We start from the raw sequence: 20,785 nt of genomic DNA on the forward strand, positions 1-20,785 counted from the left end.
GAAAGTCAGCTGCACAACCAATCTGTGGCTCTTTCTGGCTCCGTTACATCACCGTCTCTATCAACCCACCAACCTCTTCAGTCTCGCTCTCCACGAGCCCCTCGGCTCCTCAATAACAGCACTGCAATACAGCGACACAGCCGGGAAAATGGATTTTATTTGTGCACGCGTGTGGGTGTGTATGTCAACGTGTACAGGTGTGCATATGGAAAGAGTGCAGGACAGCAGTCCATGGACACAGCGAGAGATTGCAGGGTCTATGGAGACACTGAGATCACATTTCAGGTAATAGTTTTCCAATCTTTCTCTCTTACACACCAACTTTGTCAAATCTGTGTGTGCATGTGAAGACACACACATCAGAGCATGCAATGTTAAACATCTTTTACATCAACATAGTTACTGCAGACATCCAGCTACAGACCGCTGCCAGTCTCTGTTAAGATTGTAAATCTGTAATATTTCTGCCTATCTGTGGAAAAAAACAAGAGGAAATAAACTAAACAAATCAAAGCTAAATGCTCCTCAGGTTTGGTTCCATGTGCTTCTGGGTGAATCAACAAAACAGCAGCAGCGGCATTTAATTCCACCTTATCTCTAGGAGGTAACTTCCCTCTGGGTGAAGCAGTTCCTCGTCCTGATATTGTTCATGATTACAGAATGTATAGACTACTAAGAAATATAGTTACACCCTCAGTTTACTGTAAATCTGTAAAAATTCTGACCAATCCAAACGTTCCGACCCAAATGGAGTTGTTCATTTCTTATATTTCGTAGCTTCTTCTCCCGGCTCCCCTCCTCCCCCTCCAGCAGAACATACCTGATAGCCACACCCTGCATATAAACAGCGTGTTAGGATGAAAATACAAAGTAGTGAAGAAGAAACTCGGAAGGCAAACATGGCTGAGAAAATGCAGGAAGGATTTCCCGACCCGAGCAGAAATAAACATGTTGGTTCAAAACTCCATTTCCGGTTTAATAGGTCAGGTTTACCTTCATGACAACTGTGGGGGGAGTGAATTTTTTTTTTTAATTCCTCCGTTTCAAAGTAATTTCATTTCAAAATTTGGCATATTTGTGGGCGTGTCGCTTTGATTGACAGGTACCAGATACACTTCAAAAAGGAGAAATGTGGTTTTTAGTCAATTAACAGCATGAATTAGCTTTAGCCCGCTTACCTCCGTTAGCTGGTTAGCTCCTGTTAGCTCGGGTAGCTCTTAGCTACATGCAGGTCAGAGTTCACTCGATGTCAATGATCTACAACACGTTCACAGCCCCCCTCTTAGCTCCACCTCTTTCTACATTTTTGTATTTTCTGTAAGCGACAACCCGCGTGAAGATGGCGACGATATGAACCGCCCAATGACATCACGGAGGCTCCGCCCATCTTGTATATACAATCTATGGTTCAGCCGTTTGTTCAAATATCAAACAAAACTGTATTTTCTGGTGATAAAAAAGGCTCATAAAAAGATGAAAAACTGCTTACCTATGAACAAACCATTCATAACGACTGAATTAGTCGACAACAGAAGCTCTGAGTAACTAAACGAAGAGCCATGCGGGAACCAAAAGAGCCGAATCTTTGAAAAGAGTCGAACTTCCCATCTCGACCGAACATTAGCTGAACAGTAAATTCATGTCAGGAAAAAGAGAGTGTAAGTGTTTAACCATTACCGTCTGTGTGGTGTCCTAAAAACATTTTCAGCATACTTATACACTCGACTGTGACTTTGAAAGGCCGTAACGTTTCCTGATTTACATTCAGGGTCTTTAGGCTAAGGAGGCTCTAATCGACAGTGATGGTATATATTACTGGTCTGCTGCTTTTCATTATGCAGCTAATGATTCCCTGTCAAGTTCTATTGAAAATGAACACAAGGGGAAAAAGCGAGTGGGCGGGCAAAGACACAAAGACAGAGTGGAGAAAGACATGGTAATGTGTTGGAATCTTTAAACTCCAATGCTTTTTTTTCCCAGTGGAAAGACTTTAATCTGCAAGCTACAGAAGTGCAGTAAAACCACGATGATGGACGAGAACAGTGGATGGAAAAGTAGAAAAATAGTGGAAATGATACCTCTTCTAAAAAGCTATACTAACAAAATATGTACGTCTAAAAGTATTTCTTTAAAGCTTAAAAAGATACTGAAACCAAAGAATTTAATTATGGTGAAAAGCATCTTTATGGATGTTAACATTTTTTTTTTTTTTTTCCCAAATTCTTTAAAACGAGATATTTTGGATCAAAACTGAGGCAAAACTCTCCAAAAAAGGATAAAACCTGGTTTCATTTTTTAAATGCTAGAAGTAAATTTGATGCTCCTCCATATCATGAAACAATTGGAAAGCCTCACAGAGCGCTCCATCCAGATGCAAAATGACAGGTCCTCGGGAACGACACCCAGCGACGTGTTTAGGTTCAACATGCTTTACATAAAAAGAAGCATTTCAGATGGTGCAAAGAAAGCATTAAAAAGCAGTAAAAACTAACAGCATAAATCACAATAAAAGCATTGCAGCGTTCATAATGGTGAAACATGAGCCGGCGTTGTTGACAAACCAGAAAAATGAGACTTCTGTTAACTACGCAGAAAAAAAGCTGGCAAGCCGCCGCTAGCAGCTGCTGATGTGGAACTTTCTGAGCATTAAGACAACATACAGCATCATTTCAGACATTTTGTTCCCTAATGTGGTCGAGTTGCTTCTGTCCTGTTATGCACAAATCAGTCATTTGAAATGAATAAAAAACAGCTTAAGAAAACAATGAAATGCTTAAATACAGACATTCATGAAAAAGAACAGTTAAAATAAAATATAAGAACACAACTCAGTCCATCTTTCATTTTAAACACATGTAGAAGCCTTTGTATTGTAATAAGTCAGAAATGAATATTTCCGCTCCAAAACGAGTCATATTTTACAGTAAGGGGTGCGACTACCGTCCCTACATGGCTTTCTGGCACGAAACCCTTTTTTTCTGTGCTATAAATCTATTTACACGATGTCCAGACAAACTGGAGTTTGAACGACCCCCATATACACAAGAGTTTAATGTTTCTGAAATGTACTTAACAGCAACCGTTTAGTCGTCGTGTAAAGAACATCTGATCCACTGAACTACGCAATTTGTCACGTGACTCCAAAGCAGCGCGTTATTTTCCTCCATGTCATTTACTAACACTACTAGTTATTATGCAACCCAAGAGACTAAATTTAAAGTTGCTGTAAGACCTCCAAGCGAGACTTTCTGATGTTTAAAGTTCCTTTTTACAGAAATTCTTTCCAAGTGGAATTTTTGCAAGCGGTGACGCATCAGGATCAACTTTTTGGAAAAACGGAAATCTTCCAGTTTTCTTTTTCTGTCATTTCCTGTATTTCTGTTATTGAGTTTTTGTATGTATGCATGTGTGTGTGTGAAGGAGATTAGCGAGGTGTGTGTGTGTGTGTGTTTTTAATATCGCAGTGTTTTATACTTTGGTGTATGAAGTCTTGCTTTAGTTTTTTAAAGTTATTTAAAGCACGTTCTGCTGCTGATTGTGAAGACCGCTTTATAAATAAAGTTTGTTTTGATTTGTTTTGGGGGCGTGACGGAGATGGGGTGTGCTTGTACCATAGACTGTATATAGAGATGGGCGGAGCCTCCGTGACGTCACCCCTAGGTTTCTGAAGAGCTGAATTGAAGCTCGGTGGGCGGTTCCTACCATCACCATCTTGGCAGGGGCATGCAGGTCGTCTCACCCGTAAAATACAAATATGGGCAAAGAGGTGGAGCTGAGAGGGGGGCTGTGAGCGTCATGGTGGATGATTGACATCTAGCGAACTCCGAGCTTCCTGTATCTAAGAGCTAACCGAGCTAACCCGGAGATAACAGGAGCTAACCAGCTAACGGAGGTAAGCGGGCTAAAGCTAAGTCACGTTGTTAACCGGCCAAAAACTGTTCTACGTTCTTCTGACTTGAAGCGAGAGATCGGTACCTGTCAATCAAAAGGACACGCCCCTAAATATGCCGAACTTCAAGCATAATTAACTTTTAAACGGGCGAGTTAGAAAAAAGTTCACTCCCCCCACAGTCGTCATGAAGGTAAACCTGACCTATTAAACCTAAAATGGATTTTTGAACCAGGCTGTAAACATGTTTATTTCTGCTGTAAACATGTTTATTTCTACTGTAAACATGTTTATTTCTACTGTGAAGTTGTTGTTTTTTTTTCCATTTTTGTCTCGTCCAGCATTTAGGCAGCAGAATGATGGTCTGGATGCTGTGTTCTGCTGAGCAAATTTTCTCTGCCAAGGGAAGCTTTATAGATATAATGATCCCCTTGACTTTCAGAATTTTTATTTTATTTCTATATTTATTTTGTATTATTGCTTGAATTGTAGAGTTTGTACTGCTGGACCAGAGAGGACAGACGAAAGACAGAAAGAGAAAGGAGAAGAAACACCTCATAAGAAAAGGGAAAGAGATAAAGGGAGAGAAAAAAAACAACTAAAAAATAACCCAAAAACAAAAAGAAAAAAAACAACCTACAGATGTACACATACACACATACATACACACATATATATATACACGTATACATACACATACATATACACACATATGTATACACTTATATACATATACACATATATACATATACACACACACCTCTATGCACACACATACACACACATACATACGTACAGACATATACAAACTCGCCAGTATTAACACATATACATACACATACAAGCCAACTTTAGATCATAGTAACTAAACTATGAATCTAAAAAGTTAAATATAAATGAGAAACAAACAGAAATGAGAAAACTAGCTGCTGTTAGTGAATAAAACTGCAGACGACTCGGTGACTGTGTCACATGCAGAACATGCAGAGTGGAACGTGTTCAGAGAAGATCATGCCAGTGTGACCCCGCCCACACAAAGGCAAGAGGCACGCCAGGAGTACCCCCGAGACCCGGGCCATCGGCAGCCATTCCTGCTGTGAAGTTGGTCTTTTTAACATGGGAGTCTATGGGGATTTGCTCTGTTTTGCAGCCCCTAGTGGATGAAGGGGGAACTGCAGTTTTATGCACTTCCACATAGGCTTCACTTTGAACCACCGGAGGCTCCGTCCATCTTTCATATACAGTCTATGTTTTGTACCCGGACGGCGAGCAGTAGCATTCAGGAAGGCCAAACATGGCGTACACGGCGCCATGTTTGGCCTTCCTGCCTGCACGCATCGCTCTGCTCGGCTCCTAAAAGGTAAAGTAGATCATCGAGTCTAATCAGAACGCCGATAGCAAACCTCCCACGGTGGACACACCTGATACACGCACATGCATACAACTGCACACACGTGTACATCGTCATTATTCGCTGCTAATTATATCAATACGCCGCAACAGAGCACCGCCACCGTTGTCTAAACGCAAACACACACTTTCCTTTAACTGTCCTTCACTCCAATACTTCAGCACTTATTTTCACACACACACACACACACACACACACACACACACACACAGTCCCACTTGTGCATCCGTCCATTCAGACTCCCCATGGAGTCAATCTGCCACGCTCATACCACCCCCTCAGCTTTCACACACACACACACACACACACACACACACACACACACACACACACACACACACACACACACACACTGCCATGCAAGGTCGCAGACAAAGTTCATCAGTGTCACGTTCTCGCTCCTTCCATCCTCCAAAGACGAGCACATTGAAAAGCCATTTACTCCGGCGCTCATCTATAGATCTTCCTTTCTTTTCATTTCAGCCTTTTCTCTGCTTCTCTCCATCTTCATTTCTCTTCTTTCCCCCCATCGACGTTGGAAGCCATTAGACTTCTCTGTGGCCCTGATGTGCCCCCCCAAGCCTTCCTATTAGAACAGTGGCTCTGCTGTTATCTGACCCATCTCAGCAACAAGACAATAGCTGTAGTGAGGATATAAATAGTTCTGTGGACAAACGTATCTCCGTTTCCACCTTTCCACCCTTAACAAGAGGAAAAACTGAAGCTACATAAACTCTGGAGCTGAACTGGAAACTACAGAGAGACCGAAGGGATACAGCGGCCCCCCGCCGCATCGCCGTTCTTATCGCTGTTTTGTGGATTTTTTTTAATGAGCTCTGAACATCTAAATTTATATAAATCCTCTTTCAGCCATTCTAGTCCAGATTTAACTGCAGGAATCAGCCGACTGCCTTGTTTCTACACTGGGTTGGGAAACGTCAACGTGCTGTCCTACCTGTGAAAATGTTCCAGCCGGGGGGCCGGGGGCCGGGGGTCGGGGGGGGGCAGGCAATGGGTTAGACAAGCCGGGATATATTTTACAGGGTGACTAATTATTAAGAAATTCACGTTGTGTAGGTTTTTGAGAGTGTATAACGAGTGTGAGAATGTTTATTATAGTTTGGGAAGAATCTATAAACACTCAGAGGGAAAATGAAGCCTTAACAGGTATGAAGTTATTTTGCAAATTTCATTTGTCATGGGCGTTTTCAGAATGTGACCCCCGAATAAACGAGGGACCGCTGTAAGATCAACTTTTGTGATCTTACAGTGATTGCAGACAAGCCAGTTAGCAAGTAAAACATCAGCAATTAGTTTGATGTCAGATTGTAACCATGGCTAATTAAATATAAGGTTTTTTTGTTTTTCAATTTCTTATTTTATTCAATTTAAAAAAAACAAAAAAAAAACAACTTTCGTTTTCAAGATTTTTTTAAATTTAAAAAGATAAAAAAAACAAGTATGTTTTTGATTAGCTTTATTTTTTTATTTATTTAAAAGAAAAAAACAGGAAAAAAGAAAAAACACAAGTTTGACCCTTAAAACCCAGAATTGAACCCGTTTCTACAAGACTCTCCAGAACATTCCCAATTAAATGGAATCTAAGTTGGACTCATTCTCTGAGAAAACCCACACAAATCCAACCGGCAGATTTTTCATCAATTTGCAAACAAAAAGTCAAACAGATAAAACCCAGTTCATCACGCCGTTTCTGCATGGGGACGTTCATTTTGTCTTTCATCGCTGACCTGCTGACCTGAATAAATATTACGATAAATGTAGGATTTTATTTATTTTTATACAAAGAACTGCAACGTGTTGTTTTATCTCTGGGTCCCCAGGCTGAGCCGGATAAGCAACGCAGCCCTATGCCCTGTGGAGGACGCGCTGCCCTCTACAGGCCTGGCATGCACACTGCAGCCTCTGCAGTCCTGTTTGGAGGAAACTTTCACACCAAAGCTGCACATGAAACTTTTAGGCTGAGCAAAAATTATGTAAAAACATCCTTCCTCAAACACAAAGTTGTTTTTGACACTGAGGGCTTCTGAAGACACGAATAGAGTTGAAACGGACTCAAACTGTAGTAACCCTGTTAATTTATTTTCCTTCCTGCGACAGTCCCAGGCGGACCGAAGCGGCTGGCAGTGTGGATTTATCCACGTAGCTGGATATTTATCTGTCTTCTGAACAAATCTGCGCCTCAGATGTTTGCTGTAAAACCAAATACTCAGGAAAATTGTCAGATTTGCAAAGTTTGAGACTAAATTTGCTGGTATGAAGTAGAAGTCGGCTCCATCGTGGATACTTTGTTTCCCTACACAATGCTTCTCTTCTTAATCATTTATATTTAAATAATCTCGGCTAACTTTAACTTTCTGTGCGTGTTCTTTCAGTGAGCTGCATGTTTCCGTCCATCCTCCCGTCCTCTGATCTGCTCTCCTGGCTCGGCCCCAGCTAAATTACCACTTCCACACAGCGATGCTGACAGAGTGCAGAACTTAATTACACCCTGGCTGACAGCAAGGACTGCATGCTGGATTTTTCCCTCTTCTCTTCCTCCTCTCCTCTCCCCAAATCTCGTCCCTTTTCTTTGCCTTTACCCGTTCCCAGCTTTGTTTTCTCTCCCTCTGCTTTATTTCTTGCCTTTCTGCAGCTTATTACCGGCCTGTCGACGGGCTGCGCCGCATCTTGAAGCTGGTATGTTGGGTTTGATGAAAAGTGCTAAAGAAGCAGAGCAGAAAATGTTAACTTGCTAAAGATCCCCATCACAGGCATCTAAAACCAATCTTCCGGGCTTGTTTCTGTATTTCCTCTTGTTAGAGGCAAAAGGAGCAGCTCCACGAACAACTTCAGCGCCTGTTATTAGAAATATCTGCATGCCAGAGGACGGATCAGCTGCACTGCCAGCCAACCGCCATGCCGATCTGCTGCAGTTTCCGTCCATTACAAGCAAAACAGTCGAGTCGGGCTGGAGTAGAAGAGTAAAAACATGAGTTCCAGCTCATGTAAACAGCTTGTTGATAAGAGATGAGAGGCGTCTGGCCGAGCAGCCGCAAGCTGAACAGACAGCGAATCTTCAACTAAAAAGTTTAAAGAAAAAACCTCAGAGAGACTTTCTGCTGGTTCAAGAAGAAAAGACATTTTTTATTCAGTTTTTTCACTTTAAATTAAAAAGAAGGAAGAAATGGATCTTATTTATACTTATTTATTTATAGTTATCGTTTACTAAGCATCATTTCTACCATTTAAAACATAAAACTGAAACTAATTAAGTAGAAAACCTGAACTAGTAACAGAATATAGTTTATACAGTAAATGTAGATTCTCCTGGTTGTTCTGATTCTGAAAAGCTCAGAAAATCTGCTGTTTTTCTTCCTTTTTTAACCAAACTTCAGCCAGAAAACACACCTTCTGTTTAGTTTTCTGGTGTAAAAAGACAAATAAACACAGAAAAGGAGGAAATGTGCCAAACCAGAAGCCTGGTGACGAGCAGAAGCTGGAGATGGACGATCTGAACAGATTTATACGCTGACATGAAACAGGAAAAGATGATTATTTCTACTGTATCAATAAAGCCTGATTGATTGATCCTAAATTAATTAGATGTGCAATGAATTCCTAAAGAAAGACAGTTATGACGTTCCAGCATGGCTGGCCATTGGGCGTACTGGGATCTTCCCAGTGGGCCAACTTTTGTTTTTAACTTGTAGTACCAATCATGAAGGTGTTCAGTATGATGGCCGCTGGTACACAGACCGATTAGTCATGATTGATCCTGGGCTGGACCAATCACAGCCAGGGCCCCCCCCCCCTCCTGAGCTGAGTTTCCTGTCAATCATCATCAGATGGCGGCGGTGCCGGTGGTAGAGAAACTGAACTTCTGGTGAGAAGTGATGAACTTCAGCTTTCTGGATCAGATAAAAATCACCTTTCTGAAGTTTATTTTTATTTTATTTGCTGACTCTTAAAGTCAGTTGGCCATTTAGCTGCTAGCATGCTAGTAACCATGACAGGTTTCTGTTTCTGTCATAAACATACAAGCATTGGATCCCGCTTCGTCCGGCGACGGCGTGTTGGGAATTACCTTTATCAGTGCAGATGGTCAGCTGGGTTATATTTGCCTTTATAAGTAACTTCTGGTAGCTGTTAGTCATAAATTAGCCGATAATGCTGCAGAATTGCAGAATATGATATGCTGCAGAGTGTTGCCGGTTTCAGAAGATGTTTTTTAACTAAATGTTGAAGGAAAAAAGGAGGAGAAGCTTCCTTATTTAAATATTAGTCCATCCATCCATCCATCTTCTGCCGCTTATCCGGGGTCGGGTCGCGGGGGCAGCAGCCTAAGCAGGGAAGCCCAGACTTCCCTCTCCCCAGCCACATTTGCCAACTCTGCGGGGGGGATCCCGAGGCGTTCCCAGGCCAGCCGAGAGATATAATCCCTCCAGCGTGTCCTGGGTCTTCCCCGGGGTCTCCTCCCAGAGGGACGTGCCTGGAACACCTCACCAGGGAGGTCCAGGAGGCATCCTGACCAGATGCCCGAGCCACCTCAACTGGTTCCTCTCGATGCGGAGGAGCAGCGGCTCTACTCTGATCTCCTCCCGGCTGACCGAGCTCCTCACCCTATCTCTAAGGGAGAGCCCGGCCACCCTGCAGAGGAAACTCATTTCAGCCGCCTGTATACGAGAGCTCCTTCTTTTGGTCACGACCCACAGCTCATGACCATAGGTGAGGGTAGGAACATAGATCGACTGATAAATCGAGAGCTTCGCCTTCTGGCTCAGCTCCTTCTTCACCACGACAGACCGGTGCAGAGTCCGCATTACTGCAGACGCCGCACCGATCCGTCTGTCGATCTCACGCTCCATCCTTCCCTCACTCGTGAACAAGACCCCGAGATATTTAAACTCCTCCACTTGAGGCAGGACCTGACTCCCGACCCGGAGAGGGCAATCCACCCTATTCCGGCTGAGGACCATGGTCTCAGATTTGGAGGTGCTGATTCTCATCCCAGCCGCTTCACACTCGGCCGCGAATCGCTCAAGCGAGAGCTGGAGATCACGACCAGATGAAGCCAACAGGACCACGTCATCCGCAAAAAGCAGGGACCCAATCCTGAGGCCACCAAGTCGGATCCCCTCAACCCCTCGGCTGCGCCTAGAAATTCTGTCCATATAAGTTATGAACAGAATCGGCGATAAAGGGCAGCCTTGGCGGAGTCCAACCCTCACCGGAAATGGATCCGACTTACTACCGGCAATGTGGACCAAGCTCTGACACCTGTCGTACAGGGACCGGACAGCTCGTACAAGGGGGTCCGGTACCCCATACTCCCGGAGTACCCCCCACAGGAGCCCCCGGGGGACACGGTCGAATGCCTTCTCCAGGTCCACAAAGCACATGTAGACTGGTTGGGCAAACTCCCATGCCCCCTCCAGGACCCCAGAGAGGGAATAGAGCTGGTCCACTGTTCCGCGACCAGGACGAAAACCACACTGCTCCTCCTCAATCCGGGATTCGACTATCCGGCGGACCCTCCTCTCCAGGACCCCTGAATAGACCTTACCAGGGAGGCTGAGGAGTGTGATTCCCCTGTAATTGGAACACACCCTCCGGTCCCCCTTCTTAAAAAGGGGGACCACCACCCCAGTCTGCCAATCCAGCGGTACTGTCCCTGATGTCCACGCGATGCTGCAGAGGCGTGTCAGCCAGGACAGCCCCACAGCATCCAGAGCCTTAAGGAACTCCGGGCGGATCTCATCCACCCCCGGGGCCTTGCCGCCAAGGAGCTTTTTGACCACCTCAGCGACTTCAGCCCCAGAGATAGGAGAGTCCACCCCTGAGTCCACCAGCTCTGCTTCCTCATCGGAAGACGTGTTGGTAGGATTGAGGAGGTCTTCGAAGTATTCCTTCCACCGACCCACAACGTCCCAAGTTGAGGTCAGCAGCTCCCCATCTCCACTGTACACAGTATTGACAGAGCACTGCTTCCCCCCCGAGCCGCCGGATGGTGGACCAGAATCTCCTCGAAGCCGAAGTCTTTCTCCATGGCCTCGCCGAACTCCTCCCATGCCCGAGTTTTTGCCTCGGCAACAGCCGAAGCCGCATGCAGCTTAGCCTGTCGGTACCCATCAGCTGCCTCCAGAGTCCCACAGGCCAAGAAGGCCCGATAGGACTCCTTCTTCAGCTTGACGGCGTCCCTCACTGCTGGTGTCCACCAACGAGTCCTGGGATTACCGCCACGACAGGCACCAACGACCTTACAGCCACAGCTCCGGCCAGCCGCCTCAGCAATAGAGGCACGGAACACAGCCCATTCGGACTCAATGTCCCCCGCCTCACTCGGGACATGTTCGAAGCTCTGCTGAAGGTGGGAGTTGAAGCTCACTCTGACGGGGGACTCTGCCAGACGTTCCCAGCAGACCCTCACAACACGTTTGGGCCTGCCAGATCTGACCGGCTTCCTCCCCCACCATCTGAGCCAACTCACCACCAGGTGGTGATCAGTTGAAGCTCCGCCCCCCTCTTCACCCGAGTGTCCAAGGCATGTGGTCGCAGGTCCGACGATACGACTACAAAGTCGATCATTGAACTGCGGCCCAGGGAGTCCTGATGCCAGGTGTGCATATGGACACTCTTATGCTGGAACATGGTGATCGTTATGGACAATCCATGACGAGCACAGAAGTCCAATAACAAAACACCATTTTGGTTCAGAGGGGGGGGACCATGCCTCCCAATCACTCCCCTCCAGGTCTCACTGTCATTGCCCACGTGAGCATTGAAGTCCCCCAGCAGAACAATGGAGTCCCCAGAAGGAGCACCCTCCAGCACTCCCTCCAAGGACCCCAGTGTAAAAACATTTTGTGTTTTAGATTCTTTCCTGTCAGACCGTATACTGCACATATTATTATTATTATTTATTATTTTCTGTGTGTATTCTTACTGATGTTGTAAGGAAGGACTCTTTGAGACAGGTTAGACGTTTATTAAACACCAGGAAAACACTGAAGCTCTCACCAAGCTGACGGGGTGACCAGAGAGACGGGCAGGAGATCAAGTCCAGGTTATCAAGCCGAAGAGTCCGGGAGACAAAGAGAGATCAGAACCGCAAGTCAAGTTCTTCAAGGAACAGGTGTGAATGATGAGTAATCAGGTGACTGGGTTCGTACCTGGCTGGCGTGGGCGTGTCCGTGGCTGAGCCCAGTGACGGTGGAACAGCTTTCACCTGCATGCTTCTGCTGCCGCACCTGAACTTTCCAACAAATAGACCATTAAAGGTTTTTTATTATTTCTTATCGTTATTAGTTTATTTTTAATCATCTACAGAGATCCAGGACACTGTGGAGGTTTTATTGGATGAATTTTCTAAATTATTCTCCGATACTTGTATTGATTTAAACCATTTCATCATAGCAGGGGATTTTAACATACATACAGTAGATAATATGACTTTCCACTTCTGGTTTATAGAAAGTAGAAGAATCTGACACCTACAGGATAGAATAATGGTGCAGGGAGGATGGTGTTAGTTTTAGTTTATTAGACAGGTACACACACACCACCAGCCTGTGTGTGTTTCTTCCTCCTCGTCTGGGTTTAGTGCGAAAGGCAGGTGTTCCGACATGAATCTGTCTCCTGCTTCGTTTGTCTAAATAAAAACTGATCTGTTTGTTTACAAGAGCTGCTACTGCAAATGAGCGTGTTTGTCTACGTAAATGTGTGTGTGGTGCTTAATGCACATGCATGTGATGCATATGTGATGTGTCTAATTTGCAGCTGTTAGGCCTTTTTATAATTCATTGTCCTGTTATTAATTTATGTGGCGATAGAAGGGCATGATGCGGGCGTGCACATGCATGGAGCAGGAAATGATTATTCACTAATTTAACTCAGAGCCGGTTAAAAATAGATGACAATTTGGCAAAAGTGTATGTGTGTGTGTGTGTGTGTGTGTGTGTGTGTGTGTGTGAGTTCAGGTATCTGTTGGTGTGAAACTGCTGATCAGATTTGTGTGTTCTTGCAACTTTTTTTAACATTCTGGGTGCGTACTCGCGTTAACGGGTAATTAATAAGGACTGTAATAGTCTTTTTCCCCTGGGCACCCTGTCAAAATTCATTACTGCCAAGTCCACACACACACACACACACACACACACAGACTTCAAGACCTAAAGTCGACTTTCAGTCTTCTTGTGGTTTTACATGCGGTCCATGAACACAAGCAGAAAGAGTTCACACCAAATAAAGTAAACACATGGAGCACACACACACACACACGCACGCAAACCTTTAAGAATGCAATGATTTTCTTCTTTAAGCTAAATTTAAAATGTAAAAGATCTGAAAGCAACTTTAAAATGACAGAATTATAAATGAAGTTCATTTCGACACAAACTGACTCATTTCACAGGAGCGGATTTACTCATTCTGGGGCCCGCGGCCAGCCATGCCCCCCCACGCCCCCCCCAATCACGACTCAGAAGGGAATTCCTCTGAATTTCCTGCTTTCTGCAGGAACGTTCTGGAAATCTCATGGTGTCGGCGTCTCCTGCTGGGTGAAATACGAGTTTGTTTTCATCTGAAAACATTTGTTTGCTCTCATTTCTATTTGTACAACATTCACGAGGGGGTGTGCATGTGTCATAAATGCATTCAAGGCTGTGCACGTGTGTGTGCGTGTGTGTGTGTGTACGTGTGTGTGTGTGTGTGTGTGTGTGCGCAGAAGGAAGTATTTCGCAGAGTGAAAGCAGTGTCAGGATTTATCAATATTTGACTGCAGACCCAGAGAACAGATGAATCTTTAATATGACCTTGGAGCACAACGGCGACACGGAGACATGGGGGACAAGTGTGTGTGTGTGTGTGTGTGTGTGTGTGTGTGTGTGTGAGGTGTGTGTGTGTGTGTGTGTGTGTGTGTGTGTGTGTGTGTGTGAGGTGTGAAAGAAGTTTGAACTTCAGCTCAAACGGAGTTTTTTATTATCCTGTGAAAGAGAAACTAAGCGCAGACCGCCGTTAATTCTGTTTTCACCGTTTTCAGTCGACGGCAGCGAAGACTGAAGCCAACAGATGATTCCAGAACAACCGATGATGATGATGCTCATATTTACTGAATATAACATGCACAGGTAGAACCGTGGAAGAACCGGACCAGAAAGAACCGAACCAGGTAGAACCGTGGAAGAACCGGACCAGAAAGAACCGAACCAGGTAGAACCGTGGAAGAACCGGACCAGGTAGAACCGTGAAAGAACCGGACCAGAAAGAACCGAACCAGGTAGAACCGTGGAAGAACCGGACCAGGTAGAACCGTGAAAGAACCGGACCAGAAAGAACCGAACCAGGTAGAACCCGCCTCCGATAACGAGCGGCGATTAACAGAGTTGGAGAAACGTGGTGGAAAGTGGAACCACTTTGGTGCTACCTGGACTGAAACGTAGTTTATGTTTCATGGGGAACTTTAAGATCAAACTATTCTTCCTGTCGGCGAGGATGAAGAAGCGCCGTCCTGATGAAGGTTTGAGGCGACACGGCGGCGGCGAGCACGACCCTCACCAACATGGCGGAAGCAGCAAAAAGCAGCTTTCTGTGGTTCAACATGCAGCCGACGGGTTGGAGCGAGCTGCCACCACTCACAAAAACCGCCTGTTATCTGCCAATCAGAGTGTGTGTCGGAACACACACACACACACACACACACACACACACACACAGCAAAAACAAACATGAAAACATGCAGAGTGAAAAAGTCAAGTGGATGTCTTCTCTGGCAAAACCACTTGTCTTAATTAGTCACGGTGAGAGACGTTGACTACGGCACACACACACACACACACACGCACGTACACACACAGACACACACACACACACACACACACACGCACGTACACACACAGACACACACACACACACACGCACACGCACGTACACACACAGACACACACACACACACACACACACACGCACGTACACACACACACACACACACACACACACACACACACACACACACAATGCCATTATGTCTCATTTATTTCATATCTTCCTGCCTTCTTACCTTCCCAGTGGTGACTTTAGTCCAGTTTTGTACGTTTACTTGTTTACATTTTTTACTTGTTTATGTTATTTACATTGTTTACTTGTTTACATTGTTTACTTGTTTACATTGTTTACGTCACCTTCCAACAACACGTTTATTTCCAACTTTCTATTCGGTTTGCTTCATGATGCAGAACCGAACCAGAAACTGACCGTTAAGCTTTTTCCCAGACGTCAGACGGACTCACAGTGTTTGTTTTATTGTTTATCTATAAACACAGTTCAGGGTCGGCGAATCGCCGGCTGCATACGTCATTGTTGTTCGGCGAGTGTTGTCCCAACTTGAAGGCTACGTCGAATCTGCACTTCGTTTGGCTCTCGATTCGCTTAAAACTAAGGCTAAAAGCGATGCATCCTTTGGCCAAGGATTTTTTTAAATATTTTAAATTATAAATTGTATATACACACACACACACACACACACACACACACACACACACACACACACACACGTTTGTCCCAGCAGACAAGCTCCAATAACCACAAATAAACTTAATTGCTTTTAACCAGGATTATTTGTCCCTGAAGGTAACGTCAGCTTGACAAGAGATCTCGTCTAAACCGCCTCATGTTGGTCATTTAGACCAAAGGGAAATGAAAATAGATAAAACAAAATTACTGGCACCATTTTCTGTCATTTTAAACAATATTTTTGCTTTTTTTTTTTTTTTAGAAGAACGGGATCAGTAATGATATAAACTTGGCATATGTAGTTGCTAGGCAACAGAGGACTGGAGCACTACGGGTAATTCTAGTACAGTCGGTAGGATGTCTCATTTTGCAAACGGTAAACTCACTTTGGAGTGGTGGACTACGTAGAACGCTTTGTAGTGTTCAGACACTGAATTGGGACACACACACACACCAGTTACAAAAGTTACTTGGTTGAAATACACAGGAAGAAAAGAAAAGAAAAGAAAAGAAAAGAAAAGAAAAGAAAAGAAAAGAAAAGAAAAGAAAAGAAAAGAAAAGAAAAGAAAAGAAAAGAAAAGAAAAGAAAAGAAAAGAAAAGAAAAGAAAAGAAAAGAAAAGAAAAGGAAAAAGAAAAAGAAAAAGAAAAGAAAAAGAAAAGAAAAGAAAAAGTGCTTTCAGCGGCTTGGACTTCATGAATTTTCCATTCGGATTGAGAAGTGCTTTCTGAAATCAGCTCAGTGAAGTTTTTCTGTCACACATTTTATGCTGATGTATCAACAGAAGTGGTTTTCCTCCAGTCCAAGCAGAAAACGTACGAATCAGCACCTCTGAATGAGTAAGGAACACTTGCAGGTCGGCAGTAAGCGGGGAAAGAGTAACACCAAAACTTTTCATTTCACACTGAAATGTTTGTTAAAAGTAACATTCACACTTTAAAATGGAGATTTCAAACCTTAAGGTTTGTGATTCCTCTGCAAAAAACAGTAATTATTGATTCATTTGGACAAATTAGACAATATTTGAACGAATGGGAAACTAAACAGACGGATGCGACTGGGTCATTATGCATCATTTACCTGCTTCATTCAGCAGGACAAGCAAAGCAGAAGTGTTTCTCCGACTCTCTGCAGCTGTTGTAGAACAATAAGAGCTTATAAATGATGAATGGCCCTCGTCTCTGCTCCGTTCCCCCTGTTTTCTCTTTCTGTCTCCATTCTCCACAACGGTAAATAAGTCATTTCCTTCAGCGCGTAAAGGAACACAAAGAAATCCACGTTGCTCTTAAAAGAAAGCAGCTGAAGATTTCCAGTCCATAATGTAAAATACATAATTCATCCCAGAGAAGGATCATAGCATCAATTCTACAAGAGCTGGGGATTGGTTTTAAGAATACTTTAATTAGCTAAATCTCTAAATGTATTCTTTAAAAAATGACATTTCAGCATCCTGACTGGTCATCATCATACAAAGAAAATGTAAACAAGTTCAAACGACAAGCAACACGTAAAAAATATGAGGAAAAAATGGAAAATTTGTTCTGAAATCAGCCAAACAACATGTGAGGGTGTCACAACGGTATAAAAAGGGGCACCCACAAAAAGCTTTGTCTTTCCAGGCTAATTTTGGTTGTTGCTCCGCTCTTAGTGCCAAACTCACAGAATCATCCACACTAAAGAAAAATAACTTTTTTCTCTCTAAACCTTCAGTTCATAAAAAACTAAAACAAATCAGGAAGTCTGGAAATCTCTGTAGCAAAGGCCAAAGATGAATGCAACTGTTGGACGTATGGTTTTCACCCGCGGTGCATAATTACAGGCATGAATAAGACCTGAAACTGAATGATGTAAACACGACCAGCTACGTCCAGGTGCATCGCTAAGTCTGCTGGAAATGAGCTCAGATGGGCAGAAAGACACGGAAAACAGGCTCTGCAGACAGAAATGTGGGTTTAATCTCACTGGAACAAAACCAGTCCTGATTCTATACCACTGTGCACGACGATCCTCATCCTCCAAGTAGACGGGATAACAGAGCAGTGGTAAATATCAGCCGACCTGCTGTTCACCTGTATGTTCTGACTGAAATGAAGTTGGTCAGTGAAGACTGAAAAAGTTTGTGTTAAATAAAGTTTAGAAAGACTGAATCCATTCGAGAATCCAGCTTTTATTGCATTTTAGAAAATCATATTAGTAAGTTCAGGCTGCTGTTAGAGAAAGAGGGGGGGGGGGGGGGGGGTCTCCTGTCATCTCCTGGCATGATAAACATGTTCACCAACCTTTGTAACGGAGCTGCAGCTGAACTGTTTGTTAACGTGCCACCAAAATATGTGCCTCCAGCATGGCTAGGAGATTAGCATTTCAGCTAATATTTTAATTGATTAAAACAGGAAAATGATCAAGCATTATGATAATATTACATTACAGAAGGAAAAAACCTTCAAACATAGCTCATCCATTCATTTTCTACACCACTTTGGTCCAACGCAGCGAAGCCGGAGCCTGTCCCAGGAGGTTCATCTGGACAGGTCACCAGGTCAACCATCACTGCACCAACAACCAACTGTAGCATCCCGACTGATAAGATGGTCTCACAACCTGACGGTTCACAACCTTTAGAGCAGCCGTGTATGTAAACACACTGTAAGAGCTACAAAAGTAAATAAAATACAATTAGCACCCTTATATCTATGTTTTCACCATATTTGTTACAACTTATGAATTTCTTTCCTTAAATCCACGTTAACAATCTCTACTCTGAGTTCTATTACATTTATATTTATTAAACAATTTAACATTGTTTTATAACACAAAATTACCCACATAAATTTAAATTTAAGTTTGATTAAACATCAGATTTAGTAAAATTGTACGTTTCTGACTAAGAATGGTCTTTATCAAAGAGCATGAGCAGCATCTAGTGGCCAAAAGCCGTTCAACTTTACACTTTGCAGAACGCAGTAAAATTTGTAGAACGCGGTAAAATTTGCAGAACGCGGTAAACTTTGCAGAACGCGGTAAAATTTGCAGAACGCGGTAAACTTTGCAGAACGCGGTAAAATTTGCAGAACGCGGTAAACTTTGCAGAACGCGGTAAAATTTGCAGAACGCGGTAAACTTTGCAGAACGCGGTAAAATTTGCAGAACGCGGTAAACTTTGCAGAACGCAGTAAAATTTGCAGAACGCGGTAAAATTTGCAGAACGCGGTAAACTTTGCAGAACGCGGTAAAATTTGCAGAACGCGGTAAACTTTGCAGAACGCGGTAAAATTTGCAGAACGCGGTAAACTTTGCAGAACGCAGTAAAATTTGCAGAACGCGGTAAAATTTGCAGAACGCGGTAAAATTTGCAGAAGGCGGTAAATTTTGAAAAACACGGTAAACTTTGCAGAACACTGTAAAATTTGCAGAACGCGGTAAACTTTGCAGAACGCGGTAAACTTTGCAGAACGCGGTAAAATTTGCAGAACGCGGTAAACTTCGGTCAGTTTTAACAACATTACATTTTCATACCAAAACAGAAATACTGACCTTGACTTCACGCTGCATACCTTTTTCAGCAATTGCGGACGGTTTTCAACACCTTAATCTTCCGAACCCTTTCAAAATAAAAGCTTTAGATGTATTAATAATACACAGTACATAAACACTACTGAACTGATTTCACAATAAAACGAGTATTAGCAAGGTCATTTACACCAATCACACGCTCTTCTGGAGGACTTGGGATGACCGGTTTGTCTTAGTTTCATCAGTCCCAGAATGAACTGACTGGTTAGACTGGTGGAAAACGAGGACAGCAGTGGTTTTCTGTGCACGTGGCTGTTTTACATTCTGCAGCAGTGCTGCTACAGCCGAGCATGAAAAGTGAGTGCATCAACATTTTACTGGGAAAAATGTGTCCACATTGGAAGTTAGGAATCTGTTCAACTTCAGGAATCAGCACACACACACACACACACACACACACACACACACACACACACACACACACACACACACACACACACACACACCTCCATGCTACTGCACAGCACAGATCTGTTTTACACTCTCAGACACGATCCCTGCCTCTTTGCTGCTTTGCATGCTGGGAGTTCATCTGTGATTAGTCGATACTGAAATCTAATCATTGTGTTTGATCTCAGGTGGATCCTGGTCGGAAAGCACACAAAGCAGACAACACGATAAAACCCGAGTACCACTGGCTCATGTGGAAGTCTTGTTGAAAAACTGAGGAATTTTAGTTCATTCAGGTTTTTTTTTTTTGGTTTTTTTTTTTACAGGTTTTTTAAAAATGTCTAAACTGGCTTTAAAACGGCCAGATTTCCATTTATTTAGTTATTTACTTCTTGATGCTTCTTTGCTAAGTGACCGTTCTGAAACGGGGTCCGATGTCAGGAAAACATTCCAGGAGTTTTCATTAAAACATGTTTTGTGTTTTTTCGTGTCGTGATGACGTACAAATACAGTAAAACACTGATTCTTTTCCACGGTGCGTTCAAGTTGGCTCGTATTTATGAGTGACGTCGTCACCAGGCAGTTACCGTTCCAGTTGCACCAACTTGGGGAAAACTGGACGCTAGTTTGTGAGCATGGATAAATGTCGTATAAAAGATCACAAACCTGAAGATGAACCAGAGAAGACCTGACAGTTGACGAGATTATTAATAAGAAAACCACACATGGACGCCATTTTTTCCCAGCCTGCTGCAAGAACGCCGCTAACGACGACGACAACTCGCTGCTGTTTACATCAGAAACCAGAAGGACATAAAATCTTTCCAATAAAAACAAACTACAAGCTCTGGGTGCAGATTTCTCTCACAGCTCGGAATTCCAACATGGCTTCGTCATTCCTGCGAAATTTTCCGTACGATCAGACGGCTACTGGTCTTTATGGACAAACAGCTGCAGACAGAACTGGACTCATTTCCATGATGGTTCGTGAGAATGGCTTTATTTCACCTCATCACACCT

At 43.6% G+C, this 20,785-nt stretch overlaps 1 protein-coding gene and 1 long non-coding RNA gene across 2 annotated transcripts in view; one reads left to right on the top strand and one right to left on the bottom strand.

The window, feature by feature from the left end:
• The window catches only part of il1rapl2 (interleukin 1 receptor accessory protein-like 2), a gene marked incomplete at both ends in the record, with an annotated part of 457,831 nt that overhangs the window by 429,393 nt on the left and 7,653 nt on the right, over positions 1-20,785 (bottom strand). The gene's annotated exons all lie outside the window — the stretch shown is intronic.
• On the top strand, positions 123-8,902 carry LOC306762955. The gene is made up of 3 exons (XR_013771511.1): positions 123-285; positions 7,694-7,997; positions 8,121-8,902. It is a non-coding gene; the product is annotated as an uncharacterized lncRNA (long non-coding RNA).

The sequence above is a fragment of the Telmatherina bonti genome (assembly GCF_933228915.1).
Source record: "Telmatherina bonti genome assembly, chromosome: 12".
NCBI classification, from domain to species: Eukaryota; Metazoa; Chordata; class Actinopteri; order Atheriniformes; family Telmatherinidae; genus Telmatherina; species Telmatherina bonti.